The 17,477-nt window shown below is 47.1% G+C and overlaps 1 protein-coding gene across 2 annotated transcripts in view; it reads left to right on the plus strand.

The window, feature by feature from the left end:
- The window catches only part of LOC141259389 (cytochrome P450 2J2-like), a 263,707-nt gene that overhangs the window by 182,365 nt on the left and 63,865 nt on the right, over nt 1–17,477 (plus strand). The window lies entirely within an intron of this gene.

Below are 17,477 nucleotides of genomic sequence, written 5' to 3' on the forward strand. Positions count from 1 at the left end.
TTGGGACAGAGAATCAGAAAGACTTTACAAGGAGAATGAGAGACATCCTTCAGGAAAGTAGATGGATTCCATGTCATCCAAAAAGACAGATTTGTATTCTACTTGATTCTAGTCTGAGTACCGGCTCTGACTGGAAAGATAAGGATCTGCTCCATTTGACCATCAGCAGACCATGGATGTTGTTTAGGGTTGCCAGGAGGGACCCACTGATCACCTTCAACCCATGGAGACATCCGGAGAAGCCAGATTGGAACCTGCCGGTAATCTGGCTCCATGGAAATTCTTAGGACCCTCGGGTCTTTTGGCCTTGTACCTCGATGGACTGCTAGCTTCCGAAGCTTGCTGCTACCTTCTCTGTGGGTGCCTGCCCAAAGCGGGGGGCCACTAGTGGAGGTTGTCGGCCCGGGGAGTAGCGTTACGCCCACGGAAGGCCCCGGGTCTTCACAGGTTGCTTTGGCGGTAAGCACGTCGATTTTTGCAAGCATTATTTGTGCCTGACCACGTTTACATTTACCTGTGCCTAAAAGGTTTATTTTGATTGCTGAATAAGCACAAATAAAAGCAAGAAAATATATGACAAATAGAAGAGATTTTCTTTCATGTAATTGTGACCTGTGAAAATTTAATGAGTAGTTCTAAGAGCCACTATATAAGGAGCTGTAATGAGGCTCTGTCACTGGTTGCCTGCCAACTCTACAAAAGGCTTCCATGGACAGGTTGGCACAAGCCACTCCATTTAACAGATTCCAGGGGTAGTTCTGGTTTTCACTTGGGTCCCTGGGCTGAGGCTACGGAGTCAGCTGCTGGCTGGTGGTGCAAGTTAGAAGGGAGTGGTCAGGTAGCCGGGTCAGAATCAGCATGGCCAATCTCGAAGTCTGCTGTGGATTGTTGTCCTGCTGAAACACTGTTGTCCTTTTCATACCCATAGTACTCGAGTGTACAAAGTAACTCATCTTGAAGGATACTCACATATAACTCAGCATTGAGACCACCATAGATCATGGTCAAGTATCTAATGCCTTTGGCTGTGAAACGACCCCTTATCAGGCTTCCTCCACTGAACTTGAAAGTTCCTTCAATTTCTCTATCCATTAGCTTTTTCCCTTCTTTCTTCCAGATCCATTTGCAGCCATCAGAGACTAGTCTATTGACTTTCATCTCCTCGCTCCAAATCACCCATTTCTAATCTTCTGCTGTCCACTTTTCGTACTTTTTTGCAAACTAGAGCCAAAACTTCTTATGACCATATTAAAGTCGAGGCTTCTTCATCTTTTTTCGAGCCACCATTCTAGACTTGTGTATTGTGCGTTGCATAGAGCTTGCATGAACGTCTGTGATCTCACTATTATAAAGCATGCGATCCACCTCCACTGCCGTAGTTTTCGCGCCTGAACTTATATACCTTGTGATGTGTCGACTTATTGACTCCAATATTTTACCTGGACGACCACCTCTTGGTCTTTGAATGAATGGACGGACTTCATTTTGTATCCTTCTGTCATGGCACTCGCATGAAGCATTTTGCCAATTTTGAACGCTATTGATGAGTTGTATGATGCTGTTTCTCGTTTCTTGAGAAATCTTAATGGCTGCTCCTCAATTCGAATCATTAACTTTTCACTTGGGATTCAACCTAATAACACAGAGCTATTAGGGAATGTGAGAACAGGTTGTATTTTGTAATATACAGGAAAAAAAAACATTTTTCCACCACCAGGAGCAAAACAGTACCAAATTAGTGACATTACAAGAATATGCATAACTAATCATATGTTAAATAGTGGTAAGTCAAATTTATGTATGAAATAGCCATGATGGTAGTCTTACATTCAAAGCAGAAGAGGATGGTGAGATATGAAGCCTGAAAGTCAAAACATTGTTACCCTTTTGCTCAACAGTTTACGTGCATGTTATTTTCCTCTAAGTCGTTGACGAAAATGATGTGCAGAATATTGGAGATATAATTTTATGTCAATCATTTGTATCCTATTTGGCATGGGATAATAAAAACCCCTTCAGTGTGCAGCTGTAACAGAACACCTAGCTCCGCAGGAGGGCCAAGTTTCAAAGACTGAGAGACAAATCTCACTGTGACATGTAGAAGTAGTGCTGTTGCTTCAAAAGGATCCAGCAACTAGAGGGGTTAACAGTCACAGGAGACAGGGAGTGTTTTAGCAGAGCCCCAGGGGGATTGTGGGGAAGTTGTTTATTAGTTTTGCCAAAGAGAAAGGTGGTGGGTGATTTGTATCTCACAGAAGGCAAGTGAACAGAATTCAGGTCAGGAGGGCGCCTAAACATGGGTCAGATAGACTCTCTGAACTAACAGTGCAGAGTATTATTGGGCAGAAATTTAAGGACTGGAAGGAATCTTGTCATAGGGATCTTCTCCCTCATCAAACCCTCCCCCTCCATCTCCATGCAGGAAAAAGAATGATGTGTACTATTGAGTCCTTGTGAAGGAAAATCCTGTGGTTGTGTATGCATTAAAACGGTGCTGTACTGTGCTACTGGATAATAGACTGTGTACTGCAAGGGAGACAGTACTGTTATTACTGGAGCCTGTTGCCTAAAGAGACATTTGCATTGCACTGGCCGTGCCTCATTAAATGTTACTGTTCTACCATTTATGAAGACTCTTGTCAGATGTGTCTGGTCAGCAACTGAATCTATTGTATGCCTGAGAGAAGCTGCAGCCTATGGTCGCCCTGAGTAACGGTTCCCCCAGGATTCCAACGAATTCATGTAACCGGTTTCGCCCCTATCTGAACTTAGGCAGCATGCGTGTAACATTGGTGGCCCGTACGGGGTATCCTGAGCGGGAATTGGCATGTAGAGGGAGAAGAGGAAAAGTGTCTGGAAAAACATAGCCGCACAGCACCTCAACTCAACTCTGCTATACCAGTTAAAGGGGACCAGCCCTAAAGAAAAACTCATTAGCAGCAATGAATGTGGAAATACAAATGGACAGAATTAGTCAGCTGCTTCTTCAGTTAACCTGTGAAGAATTGAGAACCGTAGCAGAACATATGAAGATGTCAGAAGAACAGATTTCCAAAGCACACAACCGCAGGCAACTGTTAGCTGCCATTAATGCAAAAGTGGATGAGTTGGGGGAGAAATAAGCTGAAGACGTCATGGGGACATTCCTCCAAGAACTAACACAGTTTCTAACCAGGTTGAAGTTGGAGGATGGAGGGGCGGCACCAATTACCAAAAGCGTGAATCTCCGTCCACAGACTGAACTACAGGAATTGAAAGAACAATTCAAAGCCCTAACAGCCCTGGAGGAATCGACCAAAACCTCTGAACAGGTGAGAGACTCAGACAGAACCTTTTAACCTGCTCGGGTTAGATAAATCAGGGAGACAGTCCTCTCTAACACCACAAATCACCGTAAGGAAAGAATTCAAGATCCTGGGACAGATTGGAGAATGTAAACAAAGAGAGACTGTCTTTTAGGAACGTTGTTGCACCAGATCAATGCAGGCTTACAGAAAGGCTACCAGCCAGATGAGATCGTTGAGGGGGTGGTGAAAGCGATCAGCCCAGGACTGGACCTTCGTAGTATGCTAGAAATTAAAAGCCAATTGACCTTGCCACAGCTGAAGATGATTTTAAAAGGGCACTATAAAGAAGAGAGTACTTCAGAATTGTTCCACCAACTCATTAACCTCTCACAGAAAAATAATGAATCACCCCAAAGTTTCTTGTTCAGAGACTGATGTTTGCATCCAGAGATGTAGAATCGGAGAAGTTTGATGCTGGACTAGTCCAGAAGACATTCTTAAGATCATTGGGGACAGGGTTAATCAGCAAAGACATCAAGTTGCAGCTGAAACAGTACCTACAAGATCCTGGCATTTTGGACAAAGTCCTAATTGAAAAAACTAATGAGGCTGCTAGTTTGGAGTCAGAGAGCGAACAGAAGTTAAAAGGCTCTGCTCCTAAAATCACCAAAATGAGTCACCTGAAGTTGGAGACCCCCAGTGGCCAGTCTGAAGATAATCAGATACCCTCCAGTGCCACCTCCGAGAGGGAACCTTAAATCACCTTCAAAAGAGACGACCACCAGCGCTGACTGGGAGTACGTAATAGGAGAACTGCGAGCAGAGTTGATTGAGGTGAAAAAGTTGCTTCGCTCCAGGCCAGAACCGGTATCCCTCAGACCCAGGAGTGGGGTTCCAAAACAGAAGATACCTGGCTTGTGAAGCGTGCCATTCATCAAATCAGAGTACGGTGTGTGTCCACTGTCTAGCATGTGGTGAGGAAGGACATTATGCCAAGGAATGCCAATGGTCACGGTCGTTTGGGTTAAAAGACACGGAGAACCCGCCCCCAGAAGCCAATCCAAATCTCAACAAACCCCAGAAGGTGCATGATGTAAAATGGCTCCCACAGTACTATCCCAAAGTGTGTTCCCGTCTACAACATCTGCAAGGGAGACAGGGGCTTCAGTTACTTAATGCCCAGTGTGGAGGTCAAACGATGTAATCCTGGGAGGAGGATTCCTCGGTCAGTAAAGATGGCCTCATCAGCCTAATCGGTGAAAGGCGCTTTATACAGTGCCAGCTAGATGGACTCCTCGTAAAAGCACTGTGGGACACAAGAGCCCAAGTGCCCCTTTTAAATGAAGAAGGCGCTACCTGCCAGACACTTGGCTTCGGTCACTAAAAAAACCTCTTGGGACCAGTGGAACTCCACGGCAAAGCTGTCAACCAGACCGAAATCCTTTTCATAGGCTGGGTGGAAGTGACTTTCCAACTCGGGGCCACGAAATCAGCAACACCATCGAGCTTTTGGTACCTTTTCTCGTGCTCAGAATGTGGCAGGCGATCCTATTCTGGGTTATAATGTAATCAGTGAGGTCATCACAAAACACAAGGCAGGGGGGCGCTGGTGGTGGATGCAATCGCCACATCGCTCGCCATACCCAACGCTGTGGCGGAAAACGTGATTCATAGAGTAAAGAAAGCACAGAATACAATGGACCTAAAAAGTCAAGGTAGGCTTGCGTCCAACAATCATCCCTGCAAACCAAATGGTGGGGGTGAGGTGTGGAATCAGGGTAGAACCGTGAAGAAAAGTCCAGAAAAGACTGTTCGTGCCAAAAGACTCCTCAGAACTTCCGGAAGGCCTAGTTCAAGGTGAGACTGTGCTTACGATTCCTACTGGTGGGTTTGCTCAAGTGACCGTACCGGTGATGAATACTACAAAACACAAAATTAGACTGGATCCAAAGACTGTGTTAGGTCACATCGAAACCGTTAAAATGGTATATCCAGCCAGTGTGAGACCAGCCCAGGGGTCTACAGTGAATTCAGTCTCCCCATCAAGGAACAGGCATTGCCCAGTGGAGGAAATTACACAACCCACCTCTGGGTCCTGGGATCCCCCAGTACCCCTGGAACACTTGTGTGCTGAAGATCGAGTGGTAGCAAAACAGATTCTGAGAGAAGAGTGTCATGCGTTCTCCAAAGATGACTCTGATATAGGCTGTATCCTGTCGGTACATTTGAAAATCAATTTGAAAGACACGATCCCAGTAACCAGAAGTTACATATCTGTGCCAAAACCATCACATTGTGAAGTGAGAGTATTTACAAGATCTCATCAACAGAGGTTGGGTCCAAAAGTCTGTCGTCTTATTCTTCTGCTATTGCCTGTGTGGAAGGACGGTACGTTGAGACTCTGTTGTGAATACTGGGAACTAAACCGAGAGTCAGTACCTGATCGACACCCGATAACAAAGATCCAAAATATGCTGGATAGCCTATCAGGAAGCACTTGGTGCTCTGTTCTCGATCAGGGTAAGGCATACTACGAAGGGTTTGTTCAATAGTCCTGTAGACCCTTGACAGCATTCATTACACCGTGGGGGTTATATGAGTGGATCTGCATACAGTTTGGGCTCAGTTCGGCTGCAGCGGAATTCCAGAGGAGCATGGAGACCTGTTTAGAAAGATTGAGGGACAATATCTGCCAGCGGTACTTGGATGGCAATGTGGTGCACAGCAAAACCTTCCGGGAGCATGTTGAATACGTGAGGACCGTATTACAGCGGTATCAACAACACAGAGTTAAGTTGACCCCAAAGAAGTGTGACCTGTTCAAAAGGCAAGTCCGATTTCAAGGGAAAATTGTGTCCGGAGAAGGATATACCATCAACCCAGCAGAAATCACTCTGGTACTGGCCTTAAAAGACAAGCGGCCTTCTACCGTCGGGAAGTTGAAGCTGATCTTAGGATTCATCTCCTACTATCATACTTGCGTTCGAAACTTCTCTAGGATTGCCACCCCACTATACCTCTTCTTGGGGGGGGGGCGGCAGAGACAACAACACCCACGGAGAAAACGAAGAACGTGGGTAGGACCGGGCTTAAAAGAAATAACGCTGTTTCGTCCCAAGTCCCAACAGCCCATTCTCTGGACAACAGACCAGCAGGAGGTATTGGAAGAACTAGTAGACTACCTGGTAAAACCAGCCATCTTGGGATATCCTGATTTCAATTTACCATTTGTTCTTCATTGTGACGCTTCTCAAGTTGGGCTGGGAGCAACCCTGTATCAGCATCAAGATGGAAAATTGAGAGTCATCGGTTATGATTCTAGAATGTTGACAGATGCCGAGAAGAATTACAAAGTACATTCCGGAAAATTGGAGTTCCTGGCATTGAAATGGGCTATCTCTACTACAGCAAAGAGTTTGAGGTGTACATTGACAACAACCCTTTGACCTATGTCCTTACTACAGCCAAACTGAAGGCAACGGGTCAGAGATGGGTCGCTGAACTAGTTGACTTCAATTTCAGCATCGTGAACAGGCCAGGAAAATGCAATGCGGATGCTGACGGATTGTCAAGAATGCCACTAGAGCACGAGGAGTTCATGCAAGAATGCTTGGAGGAAGTCAGTCTGGATGCAATTGAGAGCACAACCCAAGCAGTACAAGCTTATCAGGAGGAAGACACACCATTGTGGTGTCCGTTTACGGTGGAAACCAACATAAAAGCGAGAGAACAAGATCACCATTCAACAAGGAAAAAATCCATAGAGCACAATGGGAAGATCAGATAATTGGTAGAATACTACTTTTATGTGGACCAAAATCTATTTCCAAGTAAACGGGAGAGAGATAATGATTCACAAGCAGTATCTGTCTTAAAGAATGGAAGAAGCTCTACCTTCAGTGAAGATGGCATCCTGTATCGTAAAGGAGGACAAAACCGGCAGTTGGTACTACCCAGAGTATTCTGTAGGTTGGTCTTCAAAGAACTCCATGAAAACATGGGACACCTGGGAGTGGAAAGGACAACAAGCTTGATCCATGAACGGTTCTTCTGGCCGTACATGCAGAGAGTGATTGAGAGGTACACAACCAGGGAGTGTGGGTGTCTAAAAGATAAAAGTCCCAACACATCATCCCGGGCACCTATGGGCAACATGCAAACTAAGTATCCGATTGAGATGGTCTCAATAGACTTTCTACTTCTACAGATGTGGAAGGGTGGTTACGAATACATCTTGGTGGTGATGGACCATTTTACTTGATTTGCTCTAGCATATGCCACCACCAATAAAGCTGGTCGAACAGCGGCAGAGAAGATCTTCAGTGATTTTGCTTTGAGGTATGGGTTGCCTAGGAGGTTACACCACGACCAAGGAAGAGAATTTGAGAACCAGCTCTTTGCCAAGCTAGGAAAGAACTGTAGAATTCAGAGATCCCACACAACACCCTATCACCCAGAGGGTAATGGACAAGTGAACGTTTTAACCGGACATTATTGTCAATGTTGCGCACTTTAACAGCTGATGAGAAGAAAGACTGGAAGAGTTCTCTGTCAAAAGTGGTACATGCCTATAACTGTACAAAGAGCGAATCAACAGGTTACTCACCCTTTTTCCTATTGTATGGACGATCACCAAGACAGACAATTGACACCATGTTCGATACTCCGGTGCCAGAGACTTACAGAACATATCCGGAGGACGTTCGGAAATGGAAGGAAAGGGTGGCAGAGGCATACAACATGGCATCCAAAGTGGTTACGCAAGGACAGATCAAGAGTAAGGAGTACTATGATCGAAAATGTTATGGAGCAGAACTGGCACCGGGAAGACTGGTGCTAGTCAAGAACGTACGTGAGAAAGGCGGTCCAGGAAAACTTCGTTCGTACTGGGAAGACAAGGTGTATGTGGTCGTAAGGAGGAAACCTGATGACAGCCCAGTGTATGAAATAAGGTTGGAAACGGGAGCCAAAAAAAACTGAATAGTCCATCGGAATTTACTACTACTCTGTGATTATCTTCCACCACAACAAGACTTCCCAGAAGTAGACCAACATCGTCCGATATCGACTAAGGGACTATCCGGCAGTGGATAGTAACCTTGAAAGTTCCGATAGAGAAGAACACACCGTTGTAGTTCCCGGACCGTCAAGGGGAGGGATGTACCATCCTCAGGAGAGTGAACTAAGTCCTGAGGCTCCAGAGTTCGTACCAAGGAGTACAGTTGAAGTCTAATTCAGATCTGATGACCGATCGACACTCAGGAGGAGCGTAATTACCAGACTGTGCGCAAACAAGTGACTCATAAGTACAGGAACTTATAGAGGCAGCTCCAAGAGCATCTGAGGAAGCATGGGAAATGATTACGGTGGAAGAAACTTCTGTGAACGAAGAACCTGTGGTCTCTGAGGAACAACCCGCCAGGAGGATGCCGACTCGAAGTGAGGAGGCCCGTGATGCTGACATATGAGACACTTGGTGAACTGAGTCAAGTGCCAAGGACTGTTGACTGAAAACAGATATCTCTGCCTGCGGACCAGGTAAGCTTACTTGAATGGTATTCACCACCGAGAGGCAGTATGGAAGATGTTGCCTGGTGAGAAGACTTGTTTTCCTGCTTTGATTTTCCTTAAAAGACTTTGTAGAAACAAAGAACTGTTAAGGCCTAGAGAGAGAGCTGGTTGAATACGTACGAAAAGCTCCAGCTGAAGAGATGCTGATTGCGTTAATTGTGTTAATTGTTTATTTCTTACAGGAGTCCTACAAGAAAACGGTCATAAAATAGGTTATCAACGTTAATGTTATACCAATTTGACAATGCCAATTTGTATATAAAGTTACTCAACTTTCACCACTGTCTCAGAATTGGTCAGATCGACCAATTAAGGGGAATGTCGAGGTCGACATTCAAAAAGGAGGGAGGAGTGTGACATGTAGAAGTAGCACTGTTGCTTCAAAAGCATCCAGCAACTATAGGGGTTAACACAATCACAGGAGACAGGGAGTGTTTTAACTGAGCCCTGGGGGGGATTCTGGGGAAGTTGTTTATTAGTCTGGCTGGAGCTGAAGAGAAAGGTGGTGTGTGATTTGTATCTCACAGAAGGCAAGTGAACAGAATTCAGGTCAGGAGGGAAGCTAAACATGAGTCAGATAGACTCCCTGAACTAACAGTGCAGAGTATTACTGGCCAGAAAGAGAAGGACGGGAAGGAATCGTGTCATAGGGATCTTCTCCCTCATCAACCCCCCCCCCCCCTTCATCTCCATGCAGGATAAAGAGTGCTGTGTACTATTGAGTCCTTGAGAAGGAAAAGCCTGTGGTTGTGTATGCATTAAAACTGCTGTACTGTGCTATTGGATAATAGACTCTGTACTGCTGTGCTGCAAAGGAGACTACTGTTATTACTGGAGCCTGTTGCTCAAAGAGACATTTGCATTGCACTGGCCGTGCCTCATTAAATGTTACTGTTCTACAGTTTATGAAGACTCTTGTCAGATGTGTCTGGTCAGCAAATGAATCTATTGTGTGCCTGAGAGAAGCTGCAGACTATGGTCACCCTGAGTAATGGTTCCCCCAGGATTCCAACGAATTTGTGTAACTGGTCTCGCCCCTATCTGAACTTAGGCAGCATGCGTGTAACATCACACCTTGACCAGCTCAGTGCAGGTTAAAGCTTGCAGTCCTGTTGAAGCTGCAGACACCTTCTAGAACATTCCAGAAACCTAATTCTATAAGGAGTTATGGAGATACTATACATCCTAGCCGTACATCGTGTATATTTCTGAGATCCCCAGAACATAGTGAATGCCCGCCTGGGTCTCCACCCATTCTAGCACCCAGGGGAATGAAGATACATAGTAGAAACCAGAGAGCAAAGTTGTGTTTCGCTTTAACATGTAGTAGGGGCCTTGCCGCATCCGATGGTGCCTCCTTAGAACTGTCCATTAAGGAGTTATGGTCAATCTTAAGTTTTGGAGTTTTTAGCTGCTAGAGACAAGGAACGGGGATTTAGGTTCAGCACAGAGGGAAGTGACCCAAAGGGGATAAAAGCTAGTGTAAAGCCACGTGGTCTCTCTGTTATGCATGTAGTCCACTTCGAAAGTGGGGAGACCGCATTACTTGATACAGTACTTCTCACATAATAGTAACATCAGGCGGGGTGGCAAGGTGCGGGTCCTTCACATGTGGTGGCAGCGTGGTGGGGGGGGGAAATCAAAATAAAAATAGTGTGTGTGTGTGTGTGTGTGGGACCCATACTCCCAGAGACTAAAGACTACCAGCAGTAGCTTTTGCCGTTGGGGTCTTAAGATCAGCTCAGCATTAGACAGTCTGAGTACAAATACTGTAAGGTTTCTGGCTACATCAGGTTGCAGCTCTGTCGGTGATCAAAAAATGCAAGGATGACCATTGGCACCAGAGGCAGAGCTAGGGAGATGGCTGATGCTCCGGACAGTAAGGAGGAGATGGAAGACTATGTTGCTCAAACAGAGGGGAGTCAGCACAGGCTCCCCAAGGAGCCAGTCTCTGGCTGTCAGTATCGCAGTGGGCCGCTCACCACCTGCCCGTCCCCCCAGCCAGGCAGGTTTGGATGCCCTCATGCAAGCTGCCTTGGCCAGTCTCCAGGCTGGGGACAAGGCCACCTATGAGACCCTCACTGCAGAACATCAGCGTGAGCACCAGTGACATACTTCAGCTCCAACTCCAGCTTCAGCTGCAGACTCCAGCCAGTCACGAGTCCCCTGAGATCTGGGTCCCGATCCCAAAGCTATGGGCAGAGGACTTCCCCATGCTGGACAAAGTAGGGGACTTGGACACTTTCTTGCTGCCATTTGAAAAAAACTTGCCCTCAGTACCATCTGCCAGAGGACCAGTGGGTCCGGTTCTTATTCCCCTCTCCTCTCAGGGCTAAGGCCCTGGAAATCTTTGGGTAGCTGCCCTGCGAGACCACCCTGAGCTATGAGAACTTCAAGCAGGCTCTGATCCTTCAGTACAACTTAACTCCTGAGACGTACCGTAAGAAGCTCTGGAATATGCAGCGGGGTCCTGCAGACAGCTGGGCTAATCACATGTGGGCCCTACTGAGCGCAGTTGACCAATGGACCATGGGATTGGTGCTCAGTGCTCACCACTGTCCAGCAGCTGAAGGAGCTCATCACAACTGAGCAGTTTTTGTGGAACTGCCCGGAGGACCTCCAGCAGTTTTTCTCTGACTGGAAGTCAAAGGGGGCCTCTGCAACACCAACACTAGCTGATGATTACTCCAACAACAGGACTCTGGAGGCCAAGAAACTTTCAGGCTGGAGCGCAAGTAAGACGAACATGGTGCCTACTGTCCCTGCCCCCACACCCAAGGGGGGACCTCACCATGCTTCCCTCTCCACGTCGGTAAGGTAACTCCGACTGTCATCTCTGCAGACAGCTGGGACACTTCAAAGCCATGTGTCCCTAGCACCAGAAGGGCCTGTCCCCATCCCACAAACCATCCATTGTTTTGTGTGGGTGGTGGGAGGTCCTTTCATAGCTTTCAGCCTGTCACTATAAGCTCGGCCGTGGCCATGGGACTACGGGACACTGGCGCTGGTGTCCCCACAGGATTTGTTACCCGGAAAAACCCTAGAGGTCTCTGGGATTGGAGGAGTCGAACCAGCACTGTCTGTCACCAAGGTGTATTTTTGACTGAGGTGCCGAGAGTGGACTGCTGGAGGTGGGGTTAACTTCAAATATTGCAGCGAGTGTTTTGCTTGGGACAGACTTGGGGCGGCTAGTGTCCCAGTATGTGGCCGCTGAACGCCCATGGCCTGATCCTCGAGACAACAATGTAATGTTCACCCCTGCTGATGAGGGGGAGCATGCAGTAGAGGGTGGGGCTGTCCCAGGAGAGGTGGCGCTGTCCCAGGAGAGGTAGGGCTCCCAGGTAAGGCCTCATGGCAGAGTTCCTCCACAATCAGGATGTCAGAGGGCCAAGTTAGTCAGTCTGGAGTGGCGACTTGGTTGGAAGTAGAGGAGAAGCGGGCACTACCCGCAGTTGCAGTGGCCGTGGAGGCCAGGAGACAGGTTACTGGGAACTGACAGATGACTTGGCGGTCTCGTCTATTCTGACCACATCCAGTCAGTGGTTTCAGGCCCAAAGCCCCATTGGTAACTCTGCTCATCACTGAAGAGACTTTCAGGAGGGTGGCTGCTGATTTGGTTGGCCCAATGACCACTCCTAGCAGCTGCTGTAAAAATACTTCGTACTGACTGTAGTAGTTTATGCCACCCAGTACCCAGAAGCGGTAGCCTTGTCATCCATTCGGGCCGACAAAGTGGACACCGACTTACTGGAGATTTTCTCCCTTGTGGTTTTTCCACAGGAAATGCTCACAGACCGTGGGAACCAGTTCAATTCGCACCTGATGATGGAGTCCCTCTGTCGGCAGATACAGGTGCAACATCTGGTGACCAACCTGTACCACCCACAGACTAACGGCCTGTGTAAACGGTTCAGTGGCACCCTGAAGCAGATGCTTAAGATGTTGGTCGACTCCCACAAGTGCGACTGGGAGCCGTAGCTCCTACACCTGCTATTTGCCTACCATGAGGATCTACAGGCCTCAACGGGGTTCTCCCACTTTTAGCTCTTGTGCAGACGACATGTGCGGCAGCCCCTGGCTCTGGTGAAAGAGGTCTGAAAAGGAGACTTGGCCACCCCTGGAGTGTTGGTTATTGAGTATGTCGTGCGATTCTGTGACAAGATGCAGGTCTTGGCGCAGCTGGTACACAATAAAATGACGCAAGCCCAGGCCGGCCAGAAGTGATGGTACGACAAGAATGCTTGTGAGAGGACCTGTCAGTTGGGGCAAAAGGTGTGGGTACTTGTCCCCCGTACTCCAGGACCTGGGAAGGCCTGTACCTCATGTTCCAGCAGCTTAAATCGCATAACGCACCTGGTCATCTTGGACCATGCCCGGGGAAGGCGGAAGGCCTTCCACGTGAATATGATGAAGGCCCTCCCAGTATGCAACCTGCCAGAAGAGGGAGAGGCGAAGACCCTCCCGGGTATTCTCACCCAGGCTACAGCAAGTGGGACATCGAGGGTGTGGAGGTTTGCAACCAGCTTTCATTGGACCAACAGTCCCAGCTGTAGGCAACCCTACACCTCTTCAGCAACAGAAGAGGTGTAGGGTTGTTCAGCAACAAGCCCGGAAGAACAGAGTCGGCTGTCCATCACTTGGACACTGGGTATCATCCGACAATCCAGCATTCAGCATATTGGGTCTCCCTGGAGGTACAGCAGCACATGTGCCAGGAGAATGACAAGATGCTGAAGCTGGGAGTCATCCAACCATTCAGCAGTGCTCTGTACTTCTCGTCCCAAAGAAGGACCAGACAACCGGTTCTTCGTGGATTACAGGGGGCTCAATTCTGTCACAGTCACAGATGCGTACCCAATGCCGCGCATTGATGACCTGCTCGATCAGCTTGCAAGGGCCAAGTACCTGACCATCATGGATCTGAGCCGGGGATATTGGCAGATTACACTGACCCGTGAGGCACAGGAACGCTCTGCCCTTATCACCCCATTCCAATTGTACGAGTCCACGGTGATGCCACTGCCATTTTTCAGCTGATGGTCAACACGCTACTCAAGGGACTTGAAGGGTACATGGCCACGTACCTGAACGACATTGCCATCTTCAGTCTCACCTGGGAGGATCACCTAGAGCATCTGGTGCAGATGCCCAGGTGAATCTGCCAGGCAGGCTTGACCATTAAGCTGGAAAAGTGCTAGCTGGGTATGAGTGAGGTTCGCTACTTGGGACACCAGGTAGATTGGGGGGGCTCCATAGCCGCAGCCGGGAAGGTGGATGCATTTGTATCCTGGCCCACCCCCAGGACCAAGAAACAGGTAATGTTCTTCCTGGGCATCGCCAGGTACTATAAAAGTTTGTCCCTCACTGACCATTCTAATTGGAGTAATATTAAATATAAAACTTTACTTTTATTTTGCGGTCTCTAAAATCCTAAATAAATATAGGAAATATATAGGATTTTAGAGACGGCAAAATAAGTTACATTTTTGTAATTAATATTACTTCAATTGGAATTGTCAGTGAATTAATTTGAATATTTTTGGGGGAAATCTGTTTAATAATTTGCAGTGTAACTGTCCAAGGTTTGTCCCTCACTATAGTAGCCTGGCGAAGCCCCTGTTGGACCTCACCAAAAAGAAGCTTTACACAGCCATTTGAAGTACAGACTGACGCCGTTGACTTTGGCCTCGGTGCTGTGCTCAGCCAGGTTGACTCTATGGGCCAAGAACACCCCATTTTGTACTTGAGCCAGATGCTCCTGCAGCGGGAGTTGGCCTACTCCATGATGGAGAAGAAATGTCTGGCAATTGTGTAGGCCCTGCAGCATCTGCAGCCATATTTGGACAGATGTCAATTCACTGTTGAAATAAACCACAACTCCCTCACCTGCTTACACCAGGTATCTGGGACGAATGAGAGGTTGCTACGATGGAGCCTTGCGCTCCGGCAGTACCACTTCATCATTTGCCACAAGAAGGGCCGTGACTGTAATGCCGACGGGTTATCCCGACGAGGGGAGGTTGTGGACAGGAGCATGGGAGAGCACATTGTGCTGCCCCCTAGCCCCTCTAAAAGGGGGAGGTGTGAAGAATATTGGAGATATAATTTCATGTCAATAATTTTGTATCTTATTTGGCATGGTATTATAAAAACCCCTTCAGTGTGTAGCTGTCACAGAACAGCTAGCTCCACAAGTGGCCAAGCCTCAAAGGCTGTGAGTGACAGATCTCACACCTTGACTAGCTATGGAGATGCTTATGGAGATACTTTACTTCCTAGCCATACCTTGTGTATATTTCCGAGATCCCCAGAACATGGCGAACGACCACCTGGGTCTCTACCCGTTCTAGCACCCAGGGGTATGGGGATACATAAAACAGCTAGTAGAAACAAGATAGCAATGCTGTGTTTGCCCTTAACACGTAGCAGGGGAGCTGGCCGCATCCGATGGTGCAAAACTGCCTCCCTAGAATCATTCATTAAGGAGTTATTGTCCATCTTAAGTTTTGGAGTTTTTAGTTGCTAGAGGAGGGGATTTAGGTTCAGCCCAAAGGGCAGGAGTGGAGTGACCCAAAGGGGATAAAAGCTAGTGTAAGTCCATGTGGTCTCTGTCCTGCTTGCTGTTCTCTTCAAAAAGGGGGGGGGGCGTGTAGACTAACATGCTGTGAAGGATCTAGAAGCCAGCTGGCAGCCAATGCCCCCTGCAGCCCCGTGCCCACATGGTTGAACATCACACCGGTAATTAACATGATCCATCTGCTTATCTTTTGTTCACTATTGTATTTGCATATCTGACAATTTTATATGTACTGTATAACCATTGTGTATATATAGTGTATTGTCTAGTGTGCCCTTAAGGCGATTAAATATATAATTTAACCTCGGGCTGCTCTTTTATCTCGATCCAGGAATCCAGATGTCCGTTTCTCAGGTTAACTTTCCATGCTACCGGGGCTGGTTTCTGGCCCAATGTAATCCCGTTAATGGTCAAGACTTGTATCTAATGAGGAACTGGTGGCAGTCCTACCCAGCTGATCAGGTTCTGTTTCACTGGTGCTAGTGAAAGGGGCCTCTCAGCCTGTCAGGGTTGTAGGCGAGTGTGGTGCCATGTCAGTGACTGCGTGGGCCACATCCTCTCACTCTCTGTGCCTTCCTGGGCCTGTGTAAAACTTTACCAAGCTGTACCAAGCTGACCTTGCATGTCCCCAGGGGGTGCGGAACATCACATTGTTGAAAGTGGTGAGACAGCACTATTACGTCAAAAGGATCACGTAATGCGATCAGTATGGGTGGTAAGGTACTGATTCTTAATGGATGATTTTTAAGTAAGGCAAATTATCATTTTACTCAATGAATTAGCATTTTGCCCATTTTTTGAGTGCTTGGTAACCTATTTACAATGTCCAATTATTGGAAAACAAGCATTCTCAGGAACACTTGTCACTCAATAATCGGGGCAGTATAGATGAATTTATTTATATGTTTTACTCACTTATATAGAGCCATTAATTCCACAGTGCTTTACAGACATTATCGGCACTGTCCCCATTGGGGCTCACAATCTAAATTCCCTATCAGTATGTCTTTGGAGTGTGGGAGGAAACTGTAAAACCCAGAGGAAACCCACGCAAACACAAGTAGAACATACAAAGTCCTTGCAGATGTTGTCCTTGGTGGGATTTGAACCCATAAATGCTCTTTTTGGGTACATTTGCATTAGAGAATTCTATTTGCCTTTTACCTTTTCAGAATATACAACTGGAATCAAATAGATTGTGAACTACTTTAACATTGATGACCTATCCTTAAGATAGGCTATCAGTGTTTGATTGGTGGGGGTGCAACAACCGGCACCCCTGCCAATCAGCATTTCCTGGTATCGGTAACGGCTGGAACTGTTCAGTTACAGAGCTGCACAGCCCAGCATAATTGACGGAATGGTGATCACATCCATGAACTGCCTATCCACCCCCATTGATTTGAATAGGGGGCGTCAGATTAATTCCAGTTATATATTCCAAAAATGGAAAAGACAAATATAATTCTCTATTGCAATTGTTAAAATATCATGAAAGAACATTTACATTGCCCAATTATCAGGGAACAAGTGTGTCTGAGAACGCTCCATTCCTGTTAATAAACCATTGTAAACATGCTGCCAAGCACTCAACAAAGGGTCAAAATGCTCATTTATTGGGTGAAATGATCTTTTGGCTTGCTTATAGGGATGAGCAAACCCAAACTGTAAATTTTGGAGTTCGCACCGAACACCTAGTGTCAGGTACTGATCCCCGCACGCGGATTTTTAACAGGATGTCCAGTTTGCTGTTCAGGTTCGGATGACTTATAAAGTTTGTTGAAAAGCTGCAGTGCAGCTAATCAACTAGCTTTTAGGTGGTGGGCACTTCTTGAGCCATCACAGCAAAGTATTGGCATGGCTGTGATTGGCTGGCGCACCTCGTGACCCAGACTGTATAAATGCTGATCACGAGGGCTGCCGCCATTCTGCTGGGATTAGTGAAGGGATGAGCCGCAGCTGGAGTAAGGGACAGAATTAGACTATGCACTCTGCAAAAAAGCCTCATTGTGTACTCTGCATGTGTTTCAGTGAGAGTAATG

Source organism: Phyllobates terribilis, unplaced genomic scaffold, assembly GCF_046119375.1.
Source record: "Phyllobates terribilis strain yellow unplaced genomic scaffold, ASM4611937v1 Scaffold_3__8_contigs__length_932513732, whole genome shotgun sequence".
In the NCBI taxonomy this organism is placed as follows: Eukaryota; Metazoa; Chordata; class Amphibia; order Anura; family Dendrobatidae; genus Phyllobates; species Phyllobates terribilis.